The sequence below is a fragment of the Carassius carassius genome, chromosome 28 (assembly GCF_963082965.1).
Source record: "Carassius carassius chromosome 28, fCarCar2.1, whole genome shotgun sequence".
Lineage (NCBI taxonomy): Eukaryota > Metazoa > Chordata > Actinopteri > Cypriniformes > Cyprinidae > Carassius > Carassius carassius.
Genome location: NC_081782.1, coordinates 3,499,055 through 3,514,651, shown reverse-complemented (window position 1 = coordinate 3,514,651; position 15,597 = coordinate 3,499,055). Strand labels below are relative to the sequence as shown.

Sequence of the window (15,597 nt, the reverse complement as noted above, 5' to 3'; positions counted from 1 at the left end):
AGATTGCAAATCATGCTGACTAGTTTTTAGCCTCGCCTGTCGAATAGCTCAATCACAGCAGCCAAAAATCTGTCTAGGAGTAATCTGCAGAATTTCCCCAAGAGTGTGTATTGGGATGTAAGTAAAGGATTCTGAGGCCTTCTGATCTCTACGAGATGATTTTAATTAGCCGCTGCCTTGCTCGCCAAAGAAAAGATCATTCATTCACTGACTTGGACAGAGAAATCGATCTTAATTAAAGAGAGTTAGGGTGTGTGTTTCAGATGGGGTTTGTGTGCTTCGAGAGAAATAAAATTAACTTAGCAAATTAAGCATGATACAAAATTATTAGCAGCTCCAAGACAACACACTCAAAACATTCTTTTGTGTATTTCTACTTTAGCAATTATGCAAAACATGGCTTGTTTTTTCCCCTATAAATTCATTTGGAAATCTCCAGAGAATGTCTACCAAATATGCATATTTAAAAAGTAGTTTGATTATATTACCTACTAAACTAAAATATAGTCTGAATATATTACCTAAAATGTGTAATATAAAAGATGACATCACTAACTTGATGACCAATTTTTGACCAATTTTTGTGTCATTTGGAATCAGTAATGGACTGTAATTTGTACACAATCTACCCAGCACTGATAGTATACAAAAAGCAGTATGTATAATGAATATGATGACTTATTGTTCCAAAATCATACTTACTGTATACTATAGTAAATATTAAATGTGATCTGAATAGCCATGATTATGTTGCCTTCACATTCAGTGTGGATAATTTTGGACTAAATGTTACTGAAAACTTGTGGTTAAAACCAAGACAAACCAAATATTTAAGTTTAGTGTGGTCCAAATCTAAAAGTACAAATGAAATGCATGAAAACCCCTCTTTAATCAACCAACCATATAATTCTTAGGATAATTTAGCCTAGCTGTTGATAATATCTATGTAGGTTTTTGCCCTTAATTGATAATTAAAACCGATAATCTCTCAGCAAGAGATATAATGTAAAAAGGAGAACCAGAATAGCAAACTAAATCACTGCAATTATTTTAATTGGGGTCCAAATGAAACGTTCAACCGTTTAGAGCAACACCATCAAGGTCTTCATCATGTCTACTGTAAGATTAATAAACGATTGGCTTCAGACACACATAAACATGAGTGTGTCTTCATAAAAGGTTTTCTCAGCGCTGTGAATGTGTGTGTGGTCACATCTGCGATGCTTCACTCACTGCTCTGTCATAACATTTTCTTCAACCTGATGTTTCCTCCCTCCAAAACAGATCTTACAACTAGAATATGTCTCCACACACACACTCAAAGGGTGCAGAAAGCTATTGGACATTAACGCACCGAGAGTTTTTCCGTGTGTTAGAGTGGAAAGCAAAGGTAAAGAATGACGAGTGAATGCTGGTGCTGAGTGATCATGAAGTGTTTCAGAAATCCTGACTTCCACACGCCAGACGCAGTTCATCAGTTCGAGCCCAAGCGGTGTGTTTCTCTCTCAAATCGTCCCTCAACACGCTAACAGAGTGACTTTACATTTTAGACCAGACCGATGAGTAAACAAAAGTGTGTGCGTGGGTTTAAACATGTTGTTCTCATTACAAAACACAAAAAGACTTTCAGTTCTAACATTTAAGATGTAACTTGTCCTTTTTCCATTTGTAGGCCTACTATGGACACGAATGTTAAAAACAACAACACACTAGCAACCACCAAAAACACCCTAGCAATAATTTAGAACATTCTATTAACTAAAAATGTAACCATGAACCTCTAGTGGGTTTGAAAATCAAGAAAAGAAAAAAAACTGATGATTCAAGACGGATGAGATGTTTAGCGAATCGTGATACAGTTCAGGGCGTTGGTTTATATGAATGTTTCTCTGTCTGAGGGGAATTGATAGTCTTCAGAAGAGTCAAGATGCTATTTTCTTTTCATCTTGCCTCTGCATATTAAAACAGTAGAATTTGTAAAGTGCAGCACTGCTTTGTTTACAGCAGTAACCAAGGAAATGCTGTATTGCTGCTGTTCCACAAGCGCCACCTGCTGTCAGAGTAAATGTGCGTTTTCATTCAGCCCATCTGCTGTTTTTGTTCCCTTCAGATATGTTTTGTTTATATGAAGATATTTTTTTTTATTTGATGTAGACTTTTCAATTTACCAGAGAAATGTGCAGCATTTTGTCTGAGAAATGATAAAAGGATGCCTTTTCAGTTATAATTCATCTTAATTCTCATTTTGATAATAAAAAAAAAAATTGTATCATGAAATCAGTAGCCATCGTGAATCATATTGCATATTCACAAGTTGAGTAAATCGTTACATCCCTAAAGAACATCTACACACTCTCAGATAAAAAAGGTACGAAAGCTGTCACTGGGGCGGTACCTTTTTAAACGGTACACTTTTGTACCTTTTATGACTGTTTAGGTATAAAGGTGTGCCTTTTGAAAGGTACTGCAGTTACAGCTTTTGTATCTTTTTTTCTGAGAGTGTAGCAAGATAATAACCTCCTGACACCACATCAACCTTCTGAACACCCTTGAAACTACCTATCAATGACCAAAAACACCCTAGCAACCTCTCAGATCACTGCAACATTATAGCAGTGAGTTTTGCTTAAGCAAACACTATTCACATTTTCTTCATTAAATATAGGTGTAGTTCTGTTTTTGTTCTTCTCTTCATGAAAATGAGCATGTCGAAGCTTTTTGTTTGACTGCATGACTGAGTCTGGACAGCAGAGTGTTAAATGGACTCAACTCGTGCTGTTCTCACAGGTATGGCATGGTTTAGCCCAAACACCCCCATGACAGTCTCTGTGGTGTCTTCCATCTCCACCTGTTCCTCAACAACACACTGAGCTGCTGGTCGTACCAGCTCACCTCCTGCAGGGAAACACACACACACACACACACACACACACACACACACGAGTCTCTGCATATTTTTCCTCTGATCTCCTTATGCATCTACTTGCTTTTGTGTCTTAATGACATCTGTAGAATTTGTTTAGATGAATAAAGTTTAGATGTTCATTATAAAACTCTACCTAAAGTGTTCATCATTGCAGCATAACACAACTCATGTCATATGCACTGCAAAGAACTGAACACAAATAATGTCTTGTTAAAAAGAGGTGTGCTATTATTTTAAAGGGTTGTTTTTAAAAGTAGAATTTTAAAATGCTTACATATGTACAGACCAGAATACAACAGTGACTTTAAACCAGTTATCAACCTCCTAGAAACCAGCCAGAACAATTATAATACACTAAAACACTCAGAATTGCTTAAAAAGTGCTTGTAAGTTCCATTTGTTTGGTGTCAGAAAAACTAAGATAATTTAATTGTGAATAATAAAAATAACATATAACAGAAATTGTTTGTTAATTAATTTAGGTTCTGATTGTAGTGCTTTGCTCATGTTTCTTCACTGTGTGTGTGACTCAGTGTGAGTGAGTGAGTGAAATATTTCTGGCTAGGTCTGATCCTCTCAGTTTTGTGCTCCAAAACCAGATGGGTGAAACAGATCTGAGCCAAAACGACACAGAACCCCCCAGGGCAGAACAAATCCACACACATATCGCAATACAATAACACAATCACTAACCGAGCCGCTCCAGACCCACAAACACTCAAACAAACAGTCAGTCAGTCAGTCAGTACATTTGTATCTCACTCATTATTCAGTGTTTTGGAAGAAATCTATGGATATAAGTGTGTGTTTTTGAAAAGCGTGTGTTAAAACTGGGAGGTGGTTGAGTTCAGTTATCAACGCAGACACATAAGACACAAAACCAATGTCCTGAAAATCTCTTAAGGTCATTCTGTGTGTATAATTCTGCAGTGAAAGGTGCAGGATCTACGACTTCCCAAACTGCACTAAATCTGTCTGAAAGGATCCAGAGGTAGCGGTGAAATTCTTCCTTTATGTAATTTTTTCCCCTTTTCAGGACTTCTTTGGGTGGATGAATTAATATTTTAGATCAAATAAATCAGACTGCTATATGTTTTAAATCATGCATTTATGTTTGTTCGAATCCCATTCTGTGCCACTAGTTGCACATTAATTACACACTTTACCCAAAGAACTGATTATCCTGTCTGGTTCTTTATTTTATTATCCAGTAATGTATTGTGATATATTATTATAGAAATGGTCTTGTGGGCATATACTAATTTTATTTTAATAATTAAAATCATAGCAAAGAAAGACATTTTATATTTGTTACCGTTTCACTGGAAACATTTACTAGTAAGTGGCACAATTCCTAAACTGCTCAAGTTCCCCAAAGGCATGGTGGAGATGAAGAAGGTCATGTTGCAAACATACAGTTTCACCTTCAATGCTTGGCCCCTAGTGAAAGTCCAGGGTTTAAGCTGTGTTTGACTGAATGTACAACATTATCTCATGGAAATAATATTTACAAACTGTGAAAATACTTTAACACTCTGACAATAATAAATCCCACATGATGAGAATACTTGACTTGGTAAACACACTTCTGCTTGCAGAACGCACACAGACACTCAAAGCATGCATCACACACTATAAAAAACACATTCTTTACACATTAATTTAATACGCACACTGCACATGTACGGGGAATGACACAAACACACTTCTCACACAATATGCTCTTTGTACTGTTATATGCAACACATGCTTTAAAATATGTCACAAAAGCAAATCTCATTGCATTTTCAATTCCAGTTATGAGTACTAGGTCTTAATTATTTTAAACTAGTTCGTTTTGCTCGCCTTCTCAGCTCATAACTCAAAGGTTGAAGATTTAATTGCACGTTTGGGTTCCCATGAGATTGCGCTCAACCAGACCAGTCTGACAGAATTAATTTACCATGTTACTTCCATGCACTTTGGTAATTATAAAGATGAATTTAATATGGGAATGGTGGGGTCCTGAGTGTTAAGGCAGTGTTGATTCTCTGTGGAAAACCGACCTATACACACTGATCTACTTTGAACATTTTTATGAGCCAACACAAACAAAAGAATAGGAATGAAAATGTCAGTCACCTAAGAAAAGCTGTCATGCTGTCATCTTTGACTTCAAATACCTCACCCTGAAAAAAATGGTATGGTTAGACATTGAAGAGGCAGCTCTTTCACTGCCAGTGTTTCCAGAAAAGCCTTGAAAAGAAGTGTGTGTGTGTGTAGGTCATTTAAAGTGCCTCCGTATCTCATTGGTAGTGCTCTATAACTCAGAGAAATGTGACAGAAAACACATCCACAATCTTAAAAGCCCCTCAGAGGAGCGTCTGTCATTGATATTTATCTTCCGATGTGTTTTATTGAGCAGAATAATGCATGTTGTTTGACATATTATTGCTGAGATCATGGGCATGCACACATTTAAGACAACCTGCTTTACAGCATTGAACGTACAGCACACATATGTTTAACAATTTAGCACAACACAAATATAAAGGTTTAACATTTACACGATCAAAACGCACCAATCAGCAAATGTGCATCCGTTGTTTAAATCCTTGCTAACAGAAATCACAGTTTTAATCACTGAGCAATGCCAGAGGAAGAAAGACAGATGTGTGTATATATGTGTTATAGTTTAGGGATTGTTGAATTAAACAGGCAGGTGCTGCCAAAAGAACACTGAATGTTCCAGTCTGTCTTCTCTTTCTATTGTCCGTCTAATCAGTGCTTTCAGTCGTGCGAGTGTGTGCAGTGTTTATATCCAATTCAGCTTTATATATTTTAATTTCATGAAGCAGAAGGGAAGTGGGAGGAAAACAAAAAAGATTGATGGGATGGACAAACAAACATCTCAAGCTAACAAGATCAAACAATATATCCACAGAACAAAAGAACGATACATAGAACGAAATATAAAAATGAAAGATAGATAGATAGATATGGAATGATAGATAGAGATATAGATGATCTGGAACTTTTCCAGATGATTTCATGTTGAGGAAAACAGAATCCTGTCAACCCTGAAGGAGACAGCAGTCGATACTTTATAGTTTCCTTTAAAACAAGGAGTCACATTCCCCTCTGAGACTCAATTAGCTTCAGATGATTTCAAATGGGTTCGTAGCGTTCTAATCACTTGGCAATGTTTACTACGTAGCATGGATGTTTATTAAGAACGTCTAATTCCACACACTTCAGACATCAGTCCCCAGAGGCCATCCACTCTCCTAAAGAAAGCTGCTTTTAGCATCAGGAAACCAAACTCCTCAATCTTTTATCCTGCTTGCTGGAGAAACATTGTCTGTTATTAATCTGTTTTCACATATAAAGTGTTACGTTGCGGTGAAGTCTTAATAGTTTCCAGTGTGTTTGCAGCTGAATCAGTGGGGTTGTTAGTGGGTCGTAAAGATGAGTGAGATCATGTGGTTTTGGTGTTTGTGATCTAGCGCACGGATGGACGTGGTGACACAGAAACAGCTCAGCTCTCTGAGTAAACATCAAAAACCACACTGAACCACACCAGACCTTTAAGAGTACAGCTTTACAGTACGTGCAAAGAAGCAAATGTACAGGAAAATGACGTGCATTGATGCATAAGGTGTCACTTCTTTGTTAGCAGGGTCCTGAAAACCTGAAAATAAAATGTTTTCATATTTTTACATCATACTTTTACACTTAAAACAGTACATTATAAGTTATAATGTAAAAAAAACAATATGCACTATTTATAATTTAGAGATTAAGTATAAGTAAAGGAGTGACAGATGGCCAGGTATTCTTGCTTCCATTGATGCTCAAGATGCACTTGAGAACATGAGAAAACGAACATCAGGATCTTGTCAGCTCCAGTAGAGCTGTCAATAAAACAAAGCAGGCACATTTCAAATAACAAACAAATGGTAAAGTCCCATCATAATTTCAAAGTCAATTCATAATTTCCTTTAAATTGGCATCCTGAAAACATAATTTGCCATTAAAATTACGTACATTCTGCACCACCAACATCTCCAAACAAATTTGCAAAATAATGATTGTTATCGAGGAGGTTTCCCAACCACTCCTCCATGTTCCACTGGTCAGCTAAACAGATAGCCCCACCCCAAACTCACACTATTGGTCAATTTTGCTGTGTCAGGCCATTTGAAACCAAAACAAAGTTTTGAAAATGTCATAATTGGCTTTATTACAGTCGTATCTGCATATTAAGCAGACATTAGAGTATTTAAATTCTATTAACCATATAATTTAAAAAAGAAAGCATTTTCACTAGTGGGCTAAAGCTTTTGGGCTCCACTGTATGTCTGCGAGACAAAAACAGGCAGAACGTGTCCTCCAACACCTTCTTCTCCTTCTCTCTTTAAAGTCCATCATGTCTCTTTACTGACAAACATCAGGGGAGGAATCTATCATACTTTCAATCTGTCTTTGATCTGGCTCTTTTCTTCTGCTTCACCCCTACTGGTTTCATTCTTAACATTATCTGCGTGTCCAATGCAATCCAGGCGCTAGTGTGCTTGTGTTTAACTGAACCTGATTAACACGAGTAGACCCAAGTCACGTGAGAAATCCCCGACATACTCCTCTCTCACCTCCCCCACATCTTCAGATCCACGCTCAACTTCTCCATCAGTCTGAAAGATGTTACAAAGCATCTGCGTTATTCTGTATGCCGTGATATGACAAAACAATCAAGCACTATGATCTAGACTCACCTCTGTGATCGGATCATTGGAAAACTTGAAAGGACGACTGAAGTGAAACAACAAACCAGCTGATTTTTTTGGATGGGGCTCATAAGAACATTCTGAAGTCATTTTGCTGGCATCAGACTTCATGATTTCAAAGGAGCAAATCTGGACAGACCTACATGTGAAGTTCAAACATGCTCCAAAATGAACATTCAGCAAGTGAAATTAGCTTTGGCAAGTAAATAAATTGGACGATACCTTTTAAAAACTTCATACACAGTATAAATCTAACTGCTAAAACAATAACTGCTGACGTAGAATGAGTGATTTCAATAAAACTGTCTATTTTGATCTGTTGTGTAGCATTTACTGTACTTCATTTACCTAAATTATCCATAATACTGCACCTAGAAATTAATGTTGTGGCAGCACATATGTGGAATTTTTCTTATATTAAGCCACTAAAAAAAAAGTTGCTTAATATGATGTATATTATCTTTTTATTTATGTTGCTGTGATACAATGTCTTGTAAGTTTTCACAAGGAAAAACATAATTAAATTATCAAAAGGATGAAAATATTGTTGATAAAATTGGTTTCAGGATCTCACTCTTTAGCAGTCCTGCAAAAAGGTCTGTTTATAGTTTAATCAGTGATGTTGGACAGAATGAAAAATGAAAGACACTTTGTCAGAGTGTTGGGTGACACAGATACACACACATACAGATGACCTTTGACCTCCAGCTGTGATCCACTATCAACAGGAAACTGCAAAGGTCTTGGCTCCTAAATGAAGTCTTTCATCAGAATGCAGTGTTCACGTGTCTGGGACAGTTGCAGTTGTTTTTCGGGGATGTTGAACTTTTAATTTGAGTTGAGCGAGATGGTGACGTGTGGATTTTTCATGAGCTTGTTTCTGCACTTCACTGCATCTGTAACGGAGAACATGTAAGTTATGCTTGTTAATTATCTGCATCTTGTAAAACATGATCACATATAGAAAATCACAATAAAAAATAACGTTACAAATGAAATCTGTGTGTGTGTGTGTGTGTGTGTGTGTGTGTGTGTGTGTGTGTGTGTGTGTGTGTGAAAGAGAGAAAACGGGTAAATGTGGTCGTCTCATTTGAGACTGAGCCAAATGGTTTTCGTTAATTGGCCGTGCAATATCATACAGCTGGGCCTGATTAAAACTCTATACCGTGAAGAAAGAGAGAAATTAGGAGAGGACAGAAAGAAAGAGAGAGATGAGGAGAAGAAAGAGCCAGAGAGGGTCCCAACATGTGCTATGCTCACATCGCAGGGTGAAGGAATTTAGTTGATTATTTGCCTTAATGTTTATATTTACATAAGCTACACAGAATCCAAACATTAGTTCACATTGAATATCACTGAAAACATGTCACATTTAAACCCATATTACAGGAAGCACTATAATTTAAATGTTACTTTTTTGCATTACAGGAATGAACACTGGAAGGAATAATGGGCAGAACTGTCATTAAAACTATTTACATTTTTAATTTAATTCCACACATATTACAGGAACCACCTTAAATACTAAATTAAATCACAATGTAACAGTTTAAAATTTAAATGTTACCTTTTTTTGCATTAAAATAATGAGTATTTTTGCATTACAGCAATAAGCGTTGGGAGTAATATATATATATATATATATACACACACATATATATATACATATATATATATATACATATATATATACATTATATATATATATATATATATATATATATATATATATATATATATATATAAAAATACATTTTTTTATTTAATTTATATTTTTTGATGGAATTATGAATGATGTGTATAACTGTCATTAAAATAAAATCACATCAATAATAACCCCTAATGGTCCTAGAAAGACATCCAAACTGTTTTTGTCAGATTCATCCATCAAATCCACACAATTTGCAGTGTTTCATTGGTGAATATATTCAAACTCTAATCAAAAACTTTGACACCGATTGAAGCATTTTGAGCAGTCTTACCAAAAAAGGCAACAAACTGGGTTTCTGAACAGCTGGTTTGTATAATAGTCCATAATTGTGTTGTATTTGGTGCAAAACACATCTTCCCTGTCTCTTGCGGTCATACATCTCACAGAGATCCGCTGTGGTCTCCAGCGCTCTGGCGTCCTGTAACCTGACTGCTCTTACACAAAATGTCAAATCTATATGGTGCTGATCACAGCTCTTTTCTCTCAACAGAAAAAGAATACCAAGGGAAATTCCCGGGAACTATTCCCCATCTCCCATCTCAGTCTGCTTCTGGAATGTGATGGTCCTTCTTCCCTAAATCCTTCCCTCTCATGTCATTTACATACTACTCTTAATCTTCCCAAATCCCTCTCTCACGAAAGTCAGGCAGGAATTTCTCCAGAAGAGGAGGAAAGGCTGTCTCGACTGATATTTTATGACTCTGAGGGAATTATGCAGGGATTAGAGAGGAAATTGATGAGGAACAGCACTATGAAATGTCTTTCTCTCGCTCTCACTCTTTGGAAGAACACCAGTGCTTTGTCTTCATAGATATTGGTTACGTGGACTTGTTTTTTAAAACATTTAAGAAGGCTAAGCAATTTATAAATGGTCAGTATTCATAAACAGACCCACCTGTGCTTTTCTAGTCTCATGTAGCCGGACTTTCTACCATCAGCATAAGAACCACCAATTTAGACAAGAGGCCATTTAACACCACATAAAGTCTCTGACCACAGGTTACTTTTAATATGTGACTTTTAGAAGTTGGTTGTTTTGAAATAGGAAGATTATGGGTTTATCTTTTAAAAAATGGTATTTTGTAAAATATTTTGCATGTAAAACTACTTTATTTTGCAATAAATACCACATAATTTGATATTTTTTAACCACTTCAGCTGTTATTTTGATTTTTTGAGAATTAGGCATATGCAATATTGGACCCACCGGTGGGTCCCCAGAGTTGATGTGGTTAAAGTCTAATACAATTGTATTTTAAGAGCTTATGTGTCTTAAACGCACAGTATGGAATTTTTGGCCACCAGGGGTCATCAATCAAAATAATAACATAAGACGTACTTTGATGACGTCGGGAAAGAGCGTAGGCTCATGGGAGTTGTTGTTCATTGGAACACGCGCCCTGTCGCTCCCCACATTCCTCACTCATTTTAACTGAGGCCGGCGACACACTGGATGCGTGGCGCAAGCGTCTCAGCTGCGTGGCGTGTCAGTTTTTAATTCGGCTCCCATGTTAATAGGTTAGAGCTTGCAGACTGCCTGTGTGAGCCGCGCGTCTCAGGCGCGGCTCAAGGCACGCGGAAAACGCGTGCTTGCTAGAAATAGAACCGACGCCTATTTTTCACGCGACACGCACGCGTGTTGGACGCGTTTCCAGGCAAAATATAATAGGAAAATATGTTTATATGTAATTTTGTACACAAATACATATTAATTCATGACATTTTGATGTTTGAAGTCTATAGGTTGACATAAATTCAGATATAAATGTAATTTAAAAAATAAATAATAATTATCGATTTTCAAATATTGCACCTGTCAAACATCGTCTATTTTGCCTTCAATACTGTTGACGGTGTCCTTTATCAGTAGGCGCTATATTTATGTTCAACAGATATTGTTGTCATGAAGACAAGAGCCTGGTCTGTCAGCGGTCTCCCTCTATGTCACCTACAGCAGCAGCAGCCTAGTATTTTGACAATCACGTCTTTTCCAACGGAGAGATATATGAATTATCAGACCCCTATCAAATCAATATTCCATCTAGCTAGTAGTAATATATGTATAAAACACAATATATGTTAAAAAAGCTACTTTATCCAGCTAGATATAGAACACATGTAGATTTACATTATACTCTACATGAGAGCTAGTCCGTCTGCGTTTTACACAAGACATCATCGTTTCACAAAATATACGGATAGATACAGTTAGCTGAATGGATGCATACCTGTTTATTAGAATGCAAACATCTCTCTGTAATTTCAGCTTGTCACGAAGCTCTCTCTATCTTGGAAATGCAACTCCAATATTTACCCGTGTCTTGTTTGTTCTCTTGTCCCAAAACCTTCTCAGGTCATTTATTTCAACCGTACGTTTGCACTTCACAGAACGTGCAGGCAAAGCATAATCATGATCCATAACTAAGTTATTGATTGAGGTATAAATACGAATATAAACAATATAAATATAAAATATAATAGTCTCGATCAAGACTAGCTACTACTTTTTCTTCTTCGCCTCGTCTTTGCTTCTATTCACCTTTGTATTTGGCGGTTCCGCAGGAAGTTAGATAAACTAGAGGGGTCAAAGTTTATATGACGCCATAGACGGGCGACTTAACGGAAATAAAGAAACCTGCCGTGTCTTCTAATTAAAGTATAATTTTCTCTGGATTTGAAAGTTTGTGGAAACTTTCGGGATAATGTAAGTACACAACTAAAAAATATATATAACATAGATATAGTGATATCTGCTATTTTTAAAGCAGAAAAATTACATATTGCGCCTTTAATGCATTCTGAGGTTTTTAAGAATTAATTTATTTACTTCAAATAAAACTCTTTAAAAATTCCAATGGTTACAAACCTTTGCTTAAACCGTAATCCAGCAACAAGTTCTTCCTGGGAAGATTTTACTGAAGCACTTTAGTACATTTAAACATGTCTTTGTTTCCTGACGGACCAATAAAAACTACACTTTGACTTCTGGAAAATACATAAAGCTCGTATCATATTGGAACTCATGGATTTGAAATTCTTGTCATATTTGTGCTGCATCAGACAGTCCATGGGTTTGCCGTCTGAGGCCTCACCTGGATCGAGTAATATGTGACACAAAAGGTAAAAAGGACATTCATCACAGACTGGATGTTTTCCTCTTCTCAGGAAGTTCTTAGATTTAAATGTAAGTTTCCTTGAAGGGTCAGAGGTCAGTCTGCTAACTCAGTCAGGACTTCCACTCCTGTCAACAGATTCAGATATAGGAGGAGAGAGATTAGATGACTCAGAACCAGGAATAAAGTAACTATATTTTAAGCTGGAAAAAGGTTGAAAGTTGAAAAACACATGTGCCAAGAACCCAAAATAGTGAGATGATCACAGCTCTCTCCATGGAGAATAAATCTAGCCCAGCGCTGAACTGTAAGGAAAAGACAACACAGAGAAGTGTGTGTCACAGTGGTCTATCTGGCATTCTCCGCACTTCTCTAATCAACACATTTTGCATGTGACCACTGAAAAGCAGCAGGCCATGCTGGCAGCAACAGAGCAGACCAGTGAATGTGTGTGTGTGTGTCTGTTATTAAAAACAAATTATTCATATATAAACGTGTCTGTCACAATGTCTGAAATTCACATTTCTGGACATGTTTGTCCGCATGATGTGTCATCAAAATGTAATTTAACTTGCTACTCCTTTCCAATTGATTTTATTCTATTCTTAATTTTAAATGCATTTTATTCTATCCTATTTCACATAGAGCTGTGATCAAGTCGGACGTTGTCAACTCCATTAAAAATCAAGTCAGAACTGTCAACTTATTTTTATTAGTAACATTTGCAAATGTGTTTTCACTTTGACTTAAATATCACAAGGCCTATAGAAAGAACACTGCAACAAAATAATCAGTATTTTCGTCTCGTTTTCCTAGCATTAATATGCAAACATGCATAAAACAAGATACATTTATTTGAGAAGGAAACAGCATGACGTGACATTGTTTACTGAAAAAAATATGAGCCATGGGGGTCAGAAAATGAATTAAATACTAAGGAAAAACTGGATTGTTTGTCTAACCCCACAGGCAAATAGTATTTTTCTAGTTTTAAACAGAAACCTTATTACAACTCTCTAAAAACAAACAAGACTTTTTATATTCTGTCATTTTTCTTCTCAAGTAAATTGATTGTGTGAATGTGTACAACATCTGCTCTCTGCCAGCACATGAAAGCACAGTAACAGGCTAACGGTGGACAGCATACATCAGTTTACATACACACACATATTATCACTCATTTTGGCTGCACTCACTGTTTGTAATGAATGCACCTGCTGTTCATCACATTTATAGATTATGCAAATGTTTATCAAATAAAAGTAAATCACTCACTCAACCACCTGATCTCTCTTGTCTCAGCACATTACAGAACACCTGACTGCTCGACGCTTTAACAGGATTAGACTCAAACCCCTACCAGCAAAGAATAAAAATAATGAATCACTCTTTCTGGAAATACATCTGCATATTCATGACACACCTTTACTAGAAGCTTATTTGCATTAACATGCTGGGTATATCTGAGAGAATTATTACATCACTGAGATGATCTCATGCTTCTGTCAGCAGTCTGATGAATGTGAGCATCTGATTAATTCAGTGAAACACACTCACTGTACAGGTGTATGAAACCCAACTGCTGTAAAAACAGCATCTGTAATCTATAAGACTGCACAGGAGAGATAATACAACAGACATACACATAAAGGTGAAACATAAACAACAGCAACAAAAAGTGTTAGAAGCTCTAATTAGAGACCATAGAACTTTTTTTTAAACATCAAATTAGTCAAGTTTTTTTGATAAATTGTTTGTAACATTTCAGTTTCTTCATTATATTAAAAAGGTATTATCTGTTAATGAAATGTTTTTTGTTGGCTACTTTATGTTCAGAGCCAAAGTAATAGGGACATAAATATCATAGACACTGGAAAACAAGCACAGGGGATTACTGTACAAACAAACACATAACTCATTACATGAAGGCTGCCTTATGTCATTTCTGACTTGCAAGACATGTAACACCTTTTTGCATCAAATTAATCAAATATACTGGAATTTCTTGAGTAAATGTTTGGACTTTCCTTCAATAGACTTTCAGGTTGTAACAGGCAATGAGGCAGCTCTGTGGTGGACTGCTAAGTCCACACTGTAAACTAGAGAATCTAAGGTGAAAGTCGTATCCAAAAGGTAAAAATTGTTTACAAAATCATTTAAATTTGATTAAGACACTGCTCATTTTTTTTTGCATACATATGTCACAATGAAAATGCATAATGAATAAATTGTGATATATTGTGTAAATTAAAGTACTTATTTGCCATGTTTGTAACACGTCTGTTTGAGAACAAGTTAGGACTATATAATGTATTGTATCTTTAAATAACTGAGCTTTTTTAATCGTATTTGACTATAAGAAACAACACGGTGTGCATTGCAAATGTGATTGCGGAGTGGCTTCTTTAAAGGGACTTGTTAACTAAAATTCTTGACTCAAATATGGCTTAATTGTTTTGCAGCATAACAATCATGGCAAAATGCTATTGTGGACTTCATGGGTTCTTGTATGATAGTTATCTTAGTGAAGCATCAGGTTTGCAATTTACAGGTGGAAGACTACATTTTCAATTAATAACAACTTAAATTCAGTCTGTTCCACAGACAAAACTATTGTATTGCAACACTTGGAATACAGCACATGCATTGTTTTCAATTCTTGTGGTACTTCCTTGAAGTCTGCAAGACCAAATTCTCTCTACCATTATTGCAAGAAATATTTTCGTGCCACAGAAAAAATAAATAAGTAATTTTGTGTAATATTAAGATTAAAAGCATATAGTAGTTTTTTACAGAAAATTGCTGAATGCTGGGGGAAAAAGAAAAATGTGTTGAGTGCAGAAGTACAGAAGGGATAAAGGTCAGACTGTTTCAAACACATAAGCAGAAAACAATTCAAAATATACAACCATGTACTGAACATCAAGAATGCTACTTAAAACTGAGTATATTTCACAAATTTAACGTAAAATCCAGAGATTCTGGTTCCAGACCCTCGGGATACTTTCTAAACAGGAACATGTTATTTTCTGGAAGGTTGAAAAGATTCCCCCCTTTTATGTAAAGTGCTATGACTAGAAAATG

At 36.1% G+C, this 15,597-nt stretch overlaps 2 long non-coding RNA genes across 4 annotated transcripts; one reads left to right on the top strand and one right to left on the bottom strand.

Annotated features, from left to right (window-relative positions):
* Positions 1 to 6,606: 6,606 nt before the first annotated feature.
* LOC132107739 (uncharacterized) lies at positions 6,607 to 13,870 on the bottom strand. Of its 3 annotated transcripts, XR_009424349.1 has the most exons (5): positions 13,789 to 13,863; positions 12,493 to 12,818; positions 7,678 to 8,585; positions 7,491 to 7,596; positions 6,607 to 6,819 (listed from the first exon to the last, which is right to left on the bottom strand). It is a non-coding gene; the product is annotated as an uncharacterized LOC132107739 (long non-coding RNA). The 3 variants fall into 3 exon arrangements; XR_009424348.1 differs by lacking the exon at positions 6,607 to 6,819 and having other exon boundaries at positions 6,896 to 7,596; positions 12,493 to 12,641; positions 13,789 to 13,870; XR_009424347.1 differs by lacking the exon at positions 6,607 to 6,819 and having other exon boundaries at positions 6,896 to 7,596.
* On the top strand, positions 8,582 to 10,544 carry LOC132107743 (uncharacterized). Its single transcript, XR_009424353.1, has 3 exons — positions 8,582 to 8,712; positions 8,754 to 8,957; positions 9,891 to 10,544. It is a non-coding gene; the product is annotated as an uncharacterized LOC132107743 (long non-coding RNA).
* Positions 13,871 to 15,597: the final 1,727 nt, after the last annotated feature.